This window comes from Mobula birostris, chromosome 24, assembly GCF_030028105.1.
Source record: "Mobula birostris isolate sMobBir1 chromosome 24, sMobBir1.hap1, whole genome shotgun sequence".
NCBI classification, from domain to species: Eukaryota; Metazoa; Chordata; class Chondrichthyes; order Myliobatiformes; family Myliobatidae; genus Mobula; species Mobula birostris.
The window spans coordinates 59,752,369-59,767,658 of NC_092393.1; the positions used below are offsets into that span (position 1 = coordinate 59,752,369).

Below are 15,290 nucleotides of genomic sequence, written 5' to 3' on the forward strand. Positions count from 1 at the left end.
GGCAATGGTCCAAGGGGATGAGAAAGGATATCCTCCATACATAGACTGAGCCCTTGTGCCATCACTACAATGCATCCAAACAAAGACCTGTCTGCTTTCAAGATGATCGTCCTCCCATTTGATTTCACTTCTCTCTTCTTACACATATCACTGAATGTTTTCAGCTTGTTGGTTTTCATTGGGTCATGGAATTTCTTTGCTGGTGGGTCTTCCTCTAGTCTCTCATCCTTAAGGGTTGCATAGCATTGCTCACCAATCTCGTATGCCTTCATCAGGTCTGAGGCAATGCCCTTGGGGGCTGCCTTTGCCATAGAGATGCTAATGAGGTCCCGCTTCTCTGCAAGTGGGTTGACCCATTCATGTATAAGGCTAACCACTGCTGAAACTGCTTCCTCATCTTTCCGGATTCTTGACCGCTGTAGCTCCGCATGACAAAGCTCTGATTTGTTGTCTTGCACCATCTCCCTGAACTGTCCCAGGAATGCACTGCGGTGCTCAGCTGTTATGCAGTAATGCTTGATAGCTCCAGCATTCCGGCTGAACCGTGATGTGCCTCCAGGAGTCTGTGTGTCTTTGTTCACTGTGGCTTCACTAGCCTGGTCCACAGGGATCTGTCCAAAGGGGTTGTTACGTGACAGCTGCACTGAGAATTGGCCTGTCTTGAAGGCCTCATACACAGAAGGATTCTTCTCTGGGAGGTTCATCATCTGAGCAAAGTAAGGGGACAGGTAGCTGGCATAATTCATCTTATCATAGACAAAGCACCATGGAATCATGGTTCTTATAGCATGGAGGTACAACTCCCAGTTCCCCTCACAGAAAGCTACCACCGCTGCAACGCTATCACATATTTTCTAGCACGAGGGGCGTATACCTTGCCAAAAATCACTATAAGAATTATTCCGCAAACAAAAGGAATTCTGCAGATGCTGGAAATTCAAGCAACACACAAAGTTGCTGGTGAATGCAGCAGGCCAGGCAGCATCTCTAGGAAGAGGTACAGTCGACATTTCAGGCCAAGAACCTTCATCAGGACTAATTATTCCCCCCCTAGATGATACCAGTGGCCCAAATTTGGGGTCCTGGCTCACAGACTGTCAGTTTTCCAAAGTGCCTTGATATACCCACAATTCCTCTGGTTTTATTTTTACTCTTTCTATAAACAAGTAGCTTTTTCTTTTTCTCATTATTCAACATACAGTAATCGCCATATTGTATGTAGTCTTAAAGCAACAATAGTTCAAATTGTGCAGTAGTCAAACAATTAAAGCCTATAATTAACAGGTCACCTAGGAGCTTTGTATCGGGAGAGGCAGAGTACATTGAGATGACATTAGGTTAGCTATACTCATCCACTATCGCTTTAACACTGCCCTTCCCACAACTTCAATTCAAAATAAAAACAGAACGTGCAAGACACACTCATTGGTCAGGCACTCTGTGAAAAGGGAAACTGTTTCAGGTGGAAGACCTTCATCAAACTTGGGAGAGAGAAACTATACTTGCAGAGCAGGTTGGGATGAATGAAGACAAAAGGGAGTCTCTCATGTTAAGGTCAAGAATGCCGTGAGGATGAGTTGGTGAGGTTATCCCGTCAATGGGCTAACGGAAGCAGTGAGAGACAAAATAACAAAAGCAACAACTTTGTCCGACAAAACTGGAGGAGTACACACACACTCACCCACCCCCTTATGGAAGTAGTAGACCATAAGACATAGGAAAAAAAGGTCATTCAGCACATCAAGTCCATTCTGTCATTCCATCATGGCTGATTTAAAATCCTTCTCAACCCCATTCTCCTGCCTTCTCCCTATGACCTTTGATACCCTGCCTAATCAAGAACTCATCAGCCTTTAAATATACCCAACAACTTGGCCTCCACAGCTGTCTGTGGCAATGAATTCCACAGATTCACCATCCTCTAGTGAAAGAAATTCAGCATCTCTGTTCCAAAGTTCAAAGATTTTTCTCGCTGCATATTGCATCATTTTTTATATATGGGTTTCTTTGTTTGTGGCTGTGTTAGGAGACAAATCTCAAGGCTGTATAATGTTATACATCATCATCGGTTGCCGTGCCCAGTTTGAGCTTTGACCACCATGGCCCACACACTCCTGTTTCGGGTCAAGTGGATCAATTCATTGGTATTCATTTCCAGTTCTCTGGCTGCTGTCTCCATCATCATTTGTCTTTGTTTTCCTCTTGCTTTCTTCCCTTCAATCTTTCCCATAATTACCATGCATTCTAACTCCTCTTTCCTAATCATATGTCCAATGAATGTTATACATACTTTGATAATAAATGCACTTTGAACTTAAAGGGACATCCTATTCAGAGGCTGTGCTCTCTAGTAAAGGCTTTAAAGTTTTGAAAAGACTTATTAAAATTATTACATGGCTACAGGCTAATTATGGGGATAGACGGATGCTGGAGATGCCTTTAGAGCAATGGAAGTTGAGAAAGGTGCTAATAGGTGTCTACAATCAGAAAAGGATCAAGACAAGGAAACTGATCACCTTTGTAGTTAAAACCGTTAAGACACTTGCCAAAACCAAAAACAAAGCAATCAGGGTCTGGAAGGCACTGCCAGATATAGTAGAGAGAGATTTTCAATTGTATATTTAAAAAGGAGTCAGCCATATAGCTGAAAAAAAATTGAAGGACTCGGAGGGCAGGGTGTGAGATTACACATAATGCTGGTAAACTTTGAAAAAGATTCTTCAATCAGTGATTCAAGCCAAACTTCCGCACCTACAATTCCAAAATTACAATAACCCCTTCCTTTACCTCAAAATTATCAATTCAGTAACATTCTTACTTCCTCCTGTGCAAAACATTTTGGCATATCAGCGTTCATTGATGCCATGTATACGTTTAGAAGATGCACTGTCTAAATACAATATTCATTGATCTTCAGTGTATCACCCATATTTAATCAGCAAAGAATCACCTGCTTTGGTCTTTAGCCTCAAAACTATTCAAAACCAACTATTCAAAACTCACATCATGCGAAAATTGGAAGTGCAGAGGTATGGTGATGGGGGAGGGGGGTGGAGGGCAGAGAGAACAATTAGTCAGTTCTGCTACTTCCTCTGCAACTAAAAGTAGGCTCAGAAACACCACTTGGCTCCAGTCTATTCGCCAAACAACCCTCATTTGGATTAGCCATTAGAAATAAAATACTATAGGCATAAATAAAATAGGCATCTGTTAGTCTCGTGAGACCATGGATTTGCACCTTGGAAGGTTTTCCAGGGCGCAGGCCTGGGCAAGGTTGTATGGAAGACCGGCAGTTGCTCATGCTGCAAGTCTCCCTCTCCATGGCACCGATGTTGTCCAAGGGAAGGACATTAGGGCCAATACAGATTGGCACCGGTGTCATCGCAGAGCAATGTGTGGTTAAGTGCCTTGCTCAAGGACACAACACGCTGCCTCAGCTGAGGCTCAAACTAGCAACTTTCAAATCACTAGACCAACACCTTAACCACTTCGCATGCGCCAACACTATACAACAAAACTACTGGCATATAAGGTGCAATAGAAAAAAAAACTGAGAATGGTGTAAGTTGGAGAATTTGTTGATTTGAGAAGCAACATTTTTGCATTGCTAACCTTCAAATGGAATTACCCTCGAAAATAAAGTATCTTGTGCTATTTGTCAACTGAACCTTATTATGTTAATCCATGTTAGCCAAGGTTTGCACCTAATGGGCAAGACTCCTTGTACTGAACTGATAATGAGCAGCAGCCAAAATATTACAAATATATGCAGTTGTTTTAGATAGATAGATATACTTTATTGATCCCGAGGGAAATTGGGTTTCGTTACAGCCGCACCAATCAAGAATAGAGCGTAAATATAGCAATACAAAAACCACAAACAATCAAACAACAAAATGCAAACTATGCCAGATGGAAAATAAGTCCAGGACCAGTCTATTGGCTCAGGGTGTCTGACCCTCCACAGGAGGAGTTGCAAGTTCGATGGCCACCAGCAGGAACGACCTCCCCTGCCGCCCAGTGTTGTATCTCAGTGGAATATGGCTGAAGTCCAACAGTAAAAAGTTCAATATCCGGTCTATAAACATGTAACTCAATCGTAATATGACCCGGATTGCACCATCCATTGTTAAACAGAACAGTAAGCCCCCAACTCCTTTACGCTTACCGCTCTCAGTGCACTTCCGGTCAGCCTGAAAGTTCTGGAAGCCGTCCATGGAAAAGTTTTGATCGGGTATGTCCTCGTGCAGCCTCGTTCCAGAGCAACACATAACACTGCACTCCCGAAATGTTCCCTGATGCCTGGCTAGCGCCGTCAACTCGTCCATTTTATTACCCACCGAACTCCTCTTCTCCAAAAGTCTCTGTTGTCTCGATCCGGTCCTCTTTCCTCGACTCTGTGATTCCCCCTCTGCATCCTCTGTGTGTTTTCCTCCAGGTTTCAACAGGGGTGTCCGCCGCTCTGCTCACTAAACCAGCCAGCATTAGTGCAAGCAGCTGGTCCCTGGAATAAACAATGCGACCATGCTTCTGTCCCGCTAATGAGATGTGTCAGAATGTAACTATTTCCAGCGCTAAAAACCCAAATAAAACTCTCTCTACCAGCATGTTAGAGAGGGTGCAGCTTTGACATGTTACCGTGAAAAAAAAAATACAAAAATAACGCAAGTTAAAAAGTAAGAATACTGATCGGAACAGCTGTAACAGGCTGCATGCATGACCGGTGCATGCGCACACCATTTGTGCATATTTGGTCAAGGATATGCATAAATTTCAGTCTGCAAATCATCATTGTGAATGCAGACAGCCTACAATAATCTTTTAAAAGCTGATTAACTCAACGATGAATACTTTTGTTCTCAGTAGCATAGAATGTCAGTTTATAAGTTAGCCAGGAGAATATAATTGTCAATAATTAAACCATGATAGACCTGCAGCACAAATTAGTAACTTTCTCCAAGAAAACCTGAAAGCCACCAAACATCCACTTTCACCACAGATGGTATCCATAGGTGGCATCTACGAGGTATTTTCTTAAGGCAGCAACATCTATCAAAGGTACCCACCATCTGGGCCATGCCACTTTCTTGCAGCTACCATTGGGCTGAAGTTTACAGAAGCCTGCAGTCCCACACCACTGATAAAGTTTAACGGAATGGGGGGATTTTCAGATTCCTGTAAACAATGGATTCAATACTGACTATGTCTGTGACTTCAGTGTGTTTGAATAATGTCTCACAGTTGCTTTCTTTGGAGCAAGATAATTAAAGTTCGCCCAGATCCACGTAAGATATCTCTGGGCTTTTCACACCTATTGATTCTGACAAAAAGCAGTACCTGATGGAAATTAGACAGAACATTCCTTTCTTAATTAAAGCATAAATTTGACGGATGTTTTTATCTTTGTAATTAAGTTGTGGCTCCAGCAAACCAGGTAGGTCATTTCCTTTTTATTTAAGGTGGCAGGAGTGTCTAACAAATTGATTGTACTTTTGTATCAATAGTCCATTGACTTGACCGGAATGGTTATCAAACTGATTGTTCTTTTGTATCGGTGGCCTTATAACTTCTGACAATTCTGACATCGGGCAGTGAACTTGTAAAACTGCTGGGGAGATGAGAAAGAGTCTCTCCCTGATGTCGGGTCCAAGTTCACGTTGCAACTGAGCTCGAGGAAATAAACGGGTGAAAAGTAACGATCTTTTTGTGCTGTCGTTATTTGATCCAGCAAAGTTACGTTTACACCATCACCAGTTTCGAGAACAGCTACTTCTCTTCAACCATTTGCTTCTTGAACCAACGTGCATAACCCTCATCATTACTTCAGAAATAGCAACACCATGCCCCTTTTGCACCACAGTGGACTTTCTGTTGTAATTGTGTACTCTTATATAATTTTGTAAACTTTATGCTAAATATGTTTTTCTAGTGAATGATGTGATTAATGTGCTGTATGCCTGTGATGCTGCTGCAAGTTTTTCCACTGCACTTGTGCAATTGATGTACTTGTCAATGATAGACTCGTTCAAATTTAAACTTATTCACAGTAACATCCCATCAATTCAATTTCGCTCACATAGTCATGATGAATATATAGCTTATAAACAAATACCTATCCTGTAGATCGGCTTGGATGGCATTTTCAGAAAGTGTTTCAGCATTTATACAAGAGGTTAACAATGTGTTGCACTTATTTGAATGCTTTGGCATTAACTTCCAATCCAATGCCAAGGTTTTCTTTTCATTTTTCCAGCTAAAAGTCACTCACAGAAGTTGTAATTTGTTTACTAAGCAGCACTTGAAAATACAGATCGATACTTGCTTCAATAGTGCAGATGCCATAGTTATTTTGAAAGTGGATTTCATTCCCAAATTTATTCACTGAAATTGCTTTATCAGGTTTGTAATAGTACTAAAGTGTTATTCCACTAGTGTTAAAATAATCACTTGAAGCAGGAATGAATCAAGCCGTGCAATAGGGAGTGACAAAAATGAATCTGACAAAAGGTTCAGTGCACTTGTATTTAGTATAAACAGTAAGTCAGATTGTAAAACAAACAAAAACCCTCCAGCACAGATTCTGGTCATAAATCCATGCTCCATGATGACGGACTTCAAGTGGAGCAAAGGCATTCAAAGTTAAAATAAAAATACAAATTCCCATGAAACTTGAAAAAAGCTAGTGCACCAGACTCACTAGCTTGCTGGCAGAATGTAGAGACTTACTACCTACTTGCAGTGCAAGCAGTACATCCCAGATATACAATTTCACAATATACGATGAGGCCACTGCACAGGATCAGAAAAGGCTGCAGAGGGTTGTAAACTTAGACAGCTCCATCGTGGGCAGTAGCCTTCCCAGCATCCATGACACCTTTAAAAGGAAATGCCTCAAAAATAAAGGTGGAATCCATCAGAGTTCCCCATTACCCAGGGCATGCCCTCTTCTCATCAAGGCAGTGGTACAGGGGCCCAAAGACACACTCAACACTTCAGGAACAGCTTCTTCCCCTCTTCCATTAGATTTCTGAATGGACAATCAACCTCTCTTTTTCCCCCCTCTCCTTTTGCACTGCTTATTATATACTTACAGTATATAAATTTGTAGTTTGATGCATATATTGAATGTAGTGCTGCCATAAAACAACAAATTTCACAGCATATGCTGGTGATGTTAAACCTGATTCTGAAAGGTTCCCAGACTGGAAGGTAACAAATATTCCACTACTTAAGAAAGATTCAGCAAGGAACTACAGACCCATTAACTTGACCTTAACATAGAAAATACTGGAATTATTAGGACAGCAGTAACAAGGCATTTAGTGAATAGTAGGATTGGGTAGCCAACAAGTTACTTGTGAAATGGAAATCATGTTTATCAAACATGTTTGATAAACATGAAACTAGTAGAGTAGATGAGGGTGAACCAGTTGTTGTTATGTAGTTGGACTTGTAGAAAATCTTCAATAAAGTGCTACACAAAGGATAATTAAAATTGAAGTGCATCATAGCAGCATTGGTCTGGGGGTGAAACCAGTGGAATAAACCCGTCTTTTTCAGGTAGTGAAGATATGTCCAAGGGAGTGAAATAGGAATGAATGTAGGGGCCCAGTTGGTCACAATCTGGATTAATCATCCAAATGAGATCATATGTAATATATCCAGGTTCCTTGTTGATAGCTGTGAGCAAGATGTAGGGAGGCTTAAAGGGGATAGTGACAGGCTAAGTGAATAATTATAATTGGAACATAATGTAGAAAAATGCAGAAGCATCTAATCTGGCAGAAAAGAAGAGGTGAGATTATAAAACACTGGTGTGCAAAATGACAGATAGCAATTGTGTTCACATAATCATCTTGTTCCAATTACACAGAGCTTTGGCAAGACCACATCTGGATTCGTGTGTACAAGTCTACTCTTCTTATCCAAGGGCAGATATTCTTCCAATTGAGACAGTTCAGTGCAGGTTCAGTAGTTTGATTCCTGGTATGGCAGGTTTGTCACAAAAAATTAAGCTGACTAGGTCTGTACTATTGTGCTTAGAAGAATAAGACAGTATGGGTAGATGAGAAGTTAACTTTGTCTGGAATCAGCTGACAATCTCAAAAGGGGTTAACCATTCAGGATTGTGACAAGAAATATCTGCCTCTGAGACTTGCTCCATCAGTAGCTTTTGAGGAAATCAAGGGATTTTGGTTAGTGCATGAAAAAGCAGCACTGAAGTAAACAAGAATGACTTTATTGAATGCCTTAAACCTACTGAGAAAAGTTTACAAAGGAATTTTGGCTGTTACGGTTAAATTTCTGACAGCAGCATTGACCAAGAAATCTACAATCCAATAAGCAAAAAAAAAATATTGCAGAGAAGCAAACATTGCTTCCAACAGAGCAGAAACCAGAGGACAAATATTTTTAAGTTCTGAGTAATGGGCAAGAAGATCAAAATATCATGAGTTTAAAAGAGAACTTCAATACCTAAAAAATTGATGTAAAAATTAATTGAACAGTGGAAAATATTTTGACTTGAGAATAAAATGCCAATAAGCAGGAACAGACCCAAAAAGAGCGAAATGCATTCTTTCTTCATCCATAAAGTTTACAGACCTCTACCTTTATATTCTTCTCTCACTTTAACCAGTGATGAGAGATGAGAGAAACACACAACAGTGAACATGGAGGGATGTGACCACTGAAGATGAAAGTACAGGAAACATTACTAAATTCCAAAATGAAAATTAAATTAAATTAACCTTTAAAAAAAACAAGAACTTTAAAATGGAGACAGAGAGGCTGCAGAGACCCGAGTCTGGAACCAAAAAAAACCTCCAAAAGGAACTCAGAAGGTCAAACAGCACTTGTGGGGGGAAAGGATCAGGTCAAGATCCTGCAATGGGATTTTGAAATAATTCAGAAACTGCAAGTACACAGCCACAGCAAATGGGAAATCCAGTGTTATCATCTCCAGTGGAACTTAACAGTATGATCGAGTTATATAAAGCATTGATGAGACCATGTGAAGTATGATATACAGTAGTGGTCTGCTTATTTAATGATGCTAATGGTTGGTAGCAATTCAGGGGTTTCTTGACATTGGTGGGTTATCTTGGAGGAAGGATTAAGACAGGCTAGTTAAGGATGAAGTCTCCCAGATTGGTTTTTAATAAATATGGAAACAGCTCAATTATAAACCAGTGGCATTGTATCAGAATGACAACATTTTTTAATTACACAATCTAAATTCACAATTTGTGTGATATTAGTGGAAACTAATCAACAGACGATAAAACAGAAACTACAAGCTCACACAGTGTGTAGTTGGCCCAATTAAATCACCTACATGCTCAAAAAGGTGGGAAACCAGGAGGAAAAAGGAAGAAAGAAAAAACTCAATCAATACATAATTAAGTTGTACTAAATTCTAAGAGCATTCAATAAAGGGGCAATATAGCCTCCAACTATGATCACTATTCACTGAAGAAATAAATCATTTTGGACAGGCACTCACTTGACTGCAACATGAGTGGCAATTCATTTTAAGGGTCAGTGTTGGTATACAGCAAGATACCACAGATTGATTGCAGCAACTATATCAGGAATGCAAGAATTTTACTTTGCACTGACATAAAAGCTGTAGTGTCAAACACTAAATTTCATAAAAACAGCAAGGTTTCCTAAAAGGGAATATGATACTGCTAGTGAGGATACTACCCAATAGAGCTATCCACTAGTATCCTAGACTAGGAAATCTTCCTCTCACCTTCAAGACTTCCAAATGATAAATGAAAACAAATGTTCAGTTTAGAAAAATTTTACCATGATGTACACTGCTTTCCCAGAAGTTAACCACTATTCACAAACATTTCACTGAACTGAAAGCCTCTCTGTTACTCCATTTACATTTTAAATTAGTCTGACAAGGAGCATACATTAGCGAAACATCTTTTTGCAATTAGAAATCATAATAGCAATGTCCACATTGAATTGCAGAAAGATTTCAGATAACAAATGTAAATAACAACTTTATTAAATAATACCATTGCACAATTAGAAAACAAGCTTCTACCATTTGAAATTTAAATCTGAAAAGAATCAAAGTAGGCACTTTCAAATGGGGTGTACAATGTGCCCTGATAAATCCACATATATTGCACAACGAAATTTATGGATTAAACCAGCAGGTAACAAAAAAAAAAACAAGATTTTGTTCAAAGATCTTTTAAAATGCATCGTGTGTGGACAACATCATTCGTAATGAAACACAAATTGCTAGTAGGGGATAATGGACAGAAGCTTATATACATAATTTAAAAGAAAAGAAATCTCATGCATTAAAATGATGGATGAATTATGCATAGACCTGCAAAATTGGTATGACAGTATGGTAGAGTATCAGCGTAACTCAGGAACTGGATTCAATTTCTCATTGCCTGCGACCGCGTGGGTTTCTTCCCACATTCCAAAGACAGACTACTGAGGATTAGTATATTGTGGGCGTAATATACTGGCACCACACTTGAGCTGGTCCCAGCACACTTTGCACTTTGTTGGTCATTGACACAAATAACACATTTCACGATACATTTTAACATACATGTGACAAATAAAGCTAAGTTTCAGTGAAACATTTACAATACAGTAACAGTAGATACGGTACTTGGTACTGTTGTGTGATGCTGGCTAAACACACAGGTTCTCTGACTGCATGGGTTCCAGTTTTGTTTCACATCCCAAAAACAACCCGATACATTAACTGGATACTGTAAGCTGCTTTTATTGGGTGACAGGAACAAAATCATGACGAGTGGCTGGGCATGAGAGAAAATATTACAGTGAGATAAGTGGAGGAAATGGGACTTGTACCTCTTGTGTCTAAGGAAGCATGAAGGTCACTTGCAACCTTGTCCATAAATGATTGCTATTTTCCCCTTTATCTTTAAAATTTTGTTCTTACTTTCACAAAATTTATTATGCTACTAAAATTCATTATTTTAGTTGTGGTGCAGAAAAAATGCTTAAAGTCACAACGTTTTATTTATGAGCAAGAGTTTAGATTGTGTGTTCATTGGGACACAGGTTTCGGTCTTAAATTCATCAGAAAAAAGGGAAAAAAGGGCTTGGATTTAGTTTCAAGGCACCTTTTCCTTCTGTATACCGAGAACAATCTGAAAGATGCAGGTGAACAGCATGTGCAAATGAAACAAACTACATATTAAGCCAATATTAACATCAAATCCAAAAAATCTGAATACCTGGAGTTAAATACAGTATTGGATTCATATTCCACTGCAATACCAACGGCATAATACATGGACAGACTGATATCGAGCAGTATCATACCTAGTTATCACAATTAAACATCAAAATCATGTCTTGGCTGAGATGCTCAAATCACCCAAAAAAGTTCAGCCAGGTCTGTCATTAAACTGAAAGAGTCAGCCAAAACAGTTCTGGGTATTTTGCGAAAGCACCCTTCACTTCTTCCTCAGATGTCATGTAAAAAATAAAATGTTTGTTTTCTAGCCAGTTGACATTAAATCCAAAGAAAAAAAATTGAACAATAGAAGCTAGCAGTCATATTAAACTTCAGATAGGACTTCACATGCACATTCTTCTTGTAATTACAGAAGACATGCTTGATTCCATTTAGGTTACCCACCTTCAATTGAGATAGATTTAAATAGCAAATTTTAAGAAAGATAACCACTAACACCAACTATATCTAGAGTGCCTAATTGATGTACAAATAACTTTAAAGCTTAAATAAGGCAATGAAACTTGCAGCAATGAAAAAATCCAAATGTTTTCCTGCAGAAATCTTTTAGTTTTGTCACACCTGCCTTTTGAAAAACAGATATGACCAAAACTTAAAGGTATCAATATTATAGTTTTTAAATACACCAATTATCAGTATAAGTAGTCAAAACAAATTTTCTTTCCCAAACATTTCATCTACATTTCTATTAAATTTTTCATCAAATATCTTTTTCCAATGTATGGTTCCCACTTACAGTGCATTATTTGCATCTAAAGAAACTGAACTCAATATTTCATGATTCAAGAGCAGTAACCAGTCAAATTCTGATGAATCGCTAAAGCTTTAAAAATTTTATTACTACTAGAAATATAGGTTGTCAAAAACTTAAGATTCAAACGCAACACCGTTCCTAGATTCCTCACTCCTATCTTTTGGTTTGCGATAATATGATCTACTCCCCCTATGGGAAGAACATTAAGGGGTTTCAAGGAATCATGTTAAAGAGGTAGAAGACCCACTCCTAAACATTTCTCCACACTTTCTGTTCCCCTTAAATTTTCTTTTGGAAAGTAGTGAGATGATGCTGGAGAGAGGATGTTGGAGGAAGAGGAAGCAAGGAAGGAAAGCATGAGCAGTGTGGCAATTCACACATAAAACAAGTAGTTAAAATATCTTTCACTATTTCTTACATACTAAAAACTATTCTGCCATGAAAATGGATATATGCAGTGCTATATAAGCTGTCCATGTACTTTGTGATAGAAGTCACTTTTACATGCTGCAGATTATAATTTTCATTTAAGACGGCAACTTGTGCTGATAACAATTTCAGATGAAAACAAGAGATAACATACCAAGGTACGTCTTTAATACAGACTGGTCATCAATTACATATTTTCAGAAACAACTCTGCATAGTTTCACTTAAGATTCACATGGGCAAATGAAACTACACGAGAATCCTTTGCAACAGTTCATTTCACCTTAAATATTACCTTTTTAAATACACTATTTCCACTCAATCAGGTAACATTTCACTCTTCATCTTTTTGTATTTGCACAAAGAAATTAGACTGACAAACAAATGAGTCCCAGTGAGGTTAGGTGGAAACAAAGTTACCCAAGAACAATGAATATTAAACTGATGAAGTGGAACAGATAACAAAATACCTCTAAAATGAGAAACAAATAACAAGCAAACAAACCTCTGAAATATATTTTTCCACAAGAACACATTAGATTGGGTAGGTACTATTCAGAAATTTATCCTGGAGTTTATTTCAAAGAACACAGGATAAACTCACCAGGGAAAAGCTAACATGATCCTTAACACAAATGAATAAATAATTGAAAAACTGGTATTGTATAAACCCTGCAATGAGCTTTTCTAATTCATGCTTATTCTTCACTCACAACCAAAAGAATTAAATCATTTCAAGTTAATGGTGTTGCAAGATAAAAAGAATGTCACTAGACCTAAGTTTCTGCTCCCAACAGAGGTGGTCCAGCAAATACTGTGACTACTGTGAATACACACTACTACTGTCAATTAACTTGAAAAACATATCTAATCAATGTCTCACTTAAAATACATTTGAATTATGACCTTCCTATTAATCCAAGTAAAAACAATGCCTTTGATATAAAATAGATCTTTCAGACTTTCTAAATAATGAATGCTTGTAAAGAACAAAGCATTGATGCCTATAAAAAGAGCTTCAACAGTCATTATACCTATTAAATACTTTAGCAAGTTATATCAGGGGTAAATTCAAATATTGCCACAGGTGATCCTGGAAAATTCATGGAGAACTTACTGGATTATTCCCAATATTATAGGTGAGTTTATTCATCTGTTGTCATTTTACTTACAGGCAAAAAATGTTTCACCTGCCAAATCACAAAACATTCCCATAAAGATGAATCCAGGAATGTTTAGAGCATATTTGACACTTCAAAAGCCTCCTTTCAACAAGAGAAGAGATTACTGATGGAATCCATCACCACCACCAACTAGTTTGTCAGCAGAGCCTTCGGATGCTCAAGAAAACCAAAATCAGGATCATGGTAAACTGGGCACTAATGATCCACGATCAATGGAATGAACACACACACATACACACACACACACACACACACACAATGTATAGCAAGCATCTTAAAGCACTTGTCTCCAAAAAACAATCCTTCAATCCATTTGGAAGTCAGGCAAATTCAGCAATGGTGTCCTATCTCAGGCCAACATCTCCAGATACAAGTCTCACTCAACCAACCTCACAGGTCAGGCCCGATTATCCACAATAGACTCCCAAAACAAATTCTCTCCCTGGCTTTTGCTATAAACAATATCCAGCGTAAAAACAAATTTCCAGGAAGTTGCCCAAAATCTCCTTAAAGCGAAAGATCACTGACTCCTGGGAGTTCAAGACAAGTATCTCAGAAATCAAGATTGTATACCACATCAAACCACCTGCATCTTCACAAGCACTGCCTGCCCCCTCCTCAGGGGATCTGTGCATCAAGACTCCTTTAATTTAATTAACATCCTTGATTAATAAACAAAAGTTAAGAAACAGCCTTGACCGGGATATTGCACAAGGATGATTTTGTTTGTATCTGAAGATCACCTATGTTATTCAAACCATCACCATCCATTCACAATACACCATTTCTATTACAATATTCTTTCTCAAATACTTATGACAACAAACTGTCAGTGTTAGAATTTCTTCAACTATTGGGTACTCGTGCATAACATTCACATTTAAACAAAAATATTCATCTCAGTTTAGAGAAGTGGAAAGATGCAGTCTTCGAAAATACTTGAACAATTTAGTTCAGGTAAACATCACTTCCACATTCAATTTTCTCCTTAAGAAACAGACAACTCTAAAGTTAGGATTAATCAGACCAGAGAAAGTAGGATCTCCCAGTGGCCACACATTTTAATTCCACGTCCCATTCCCATTGATATGTCTATCCACAGCCTCCTCTACTGTCAAGATGAAGCCACACTCAGGTTGGAGGAACAACACCTTATGTTCTGTCCGGGTAGCCTCCAACCTGATGGCATGAACACTGACTTCTCTAACTTTCATTAACGCCCCACCTCCCCTTCATACCCCATCCATTATTTATTTATTAATTTTTTTCCTCTTTTTTTTTCTCCCTCTGTCCCTCTCACCATACTCCTTGCCCATCCTCTTGGGCTTCCTTCTCCCTTTCTTTCTCCCTAGGCCTCCCGTCCCATTCCTCTCCCTTCTCCAGCCTCGTATCCCTTTTGCCAATCAACTTTCCAGCTCTTAGCTCCATCCCTCCCCCTCCTGTCTTCTCCTATTATTTCAGATCTCCCTCTCTCCCTTTCAAATCTCTTACTATCTCTTCTTCTAGTTAGTCCTGACGAAGGGTCTCAGCCCAAAACGTCGACTGCACCTCTGCCTATAGATGCTGCCTGGCCTTTCCTCGGTCACCAGCATTTTGTGTGTGTTGCATTAATCAAACTGCTTCAATTAGATGTGAAAACAGCACATCCTTCT

General features: G+C 38.8%; 1 protein-coding gene across 1 annotated transcript in view; it reads right to left on the reverse strand.

Moving 5' to 3' along the window:
* suz12b (SUZ12 polycomb repressive complex 2 subunit b) overlaps positions 1–15,290 on the reverse strand; it is a 62,844-nt gene that overhangs the window by 45,885 nt on the left and 1,669 nt on the right. The gene's annotated exons all lie outside the window — the stretch shown is intronic.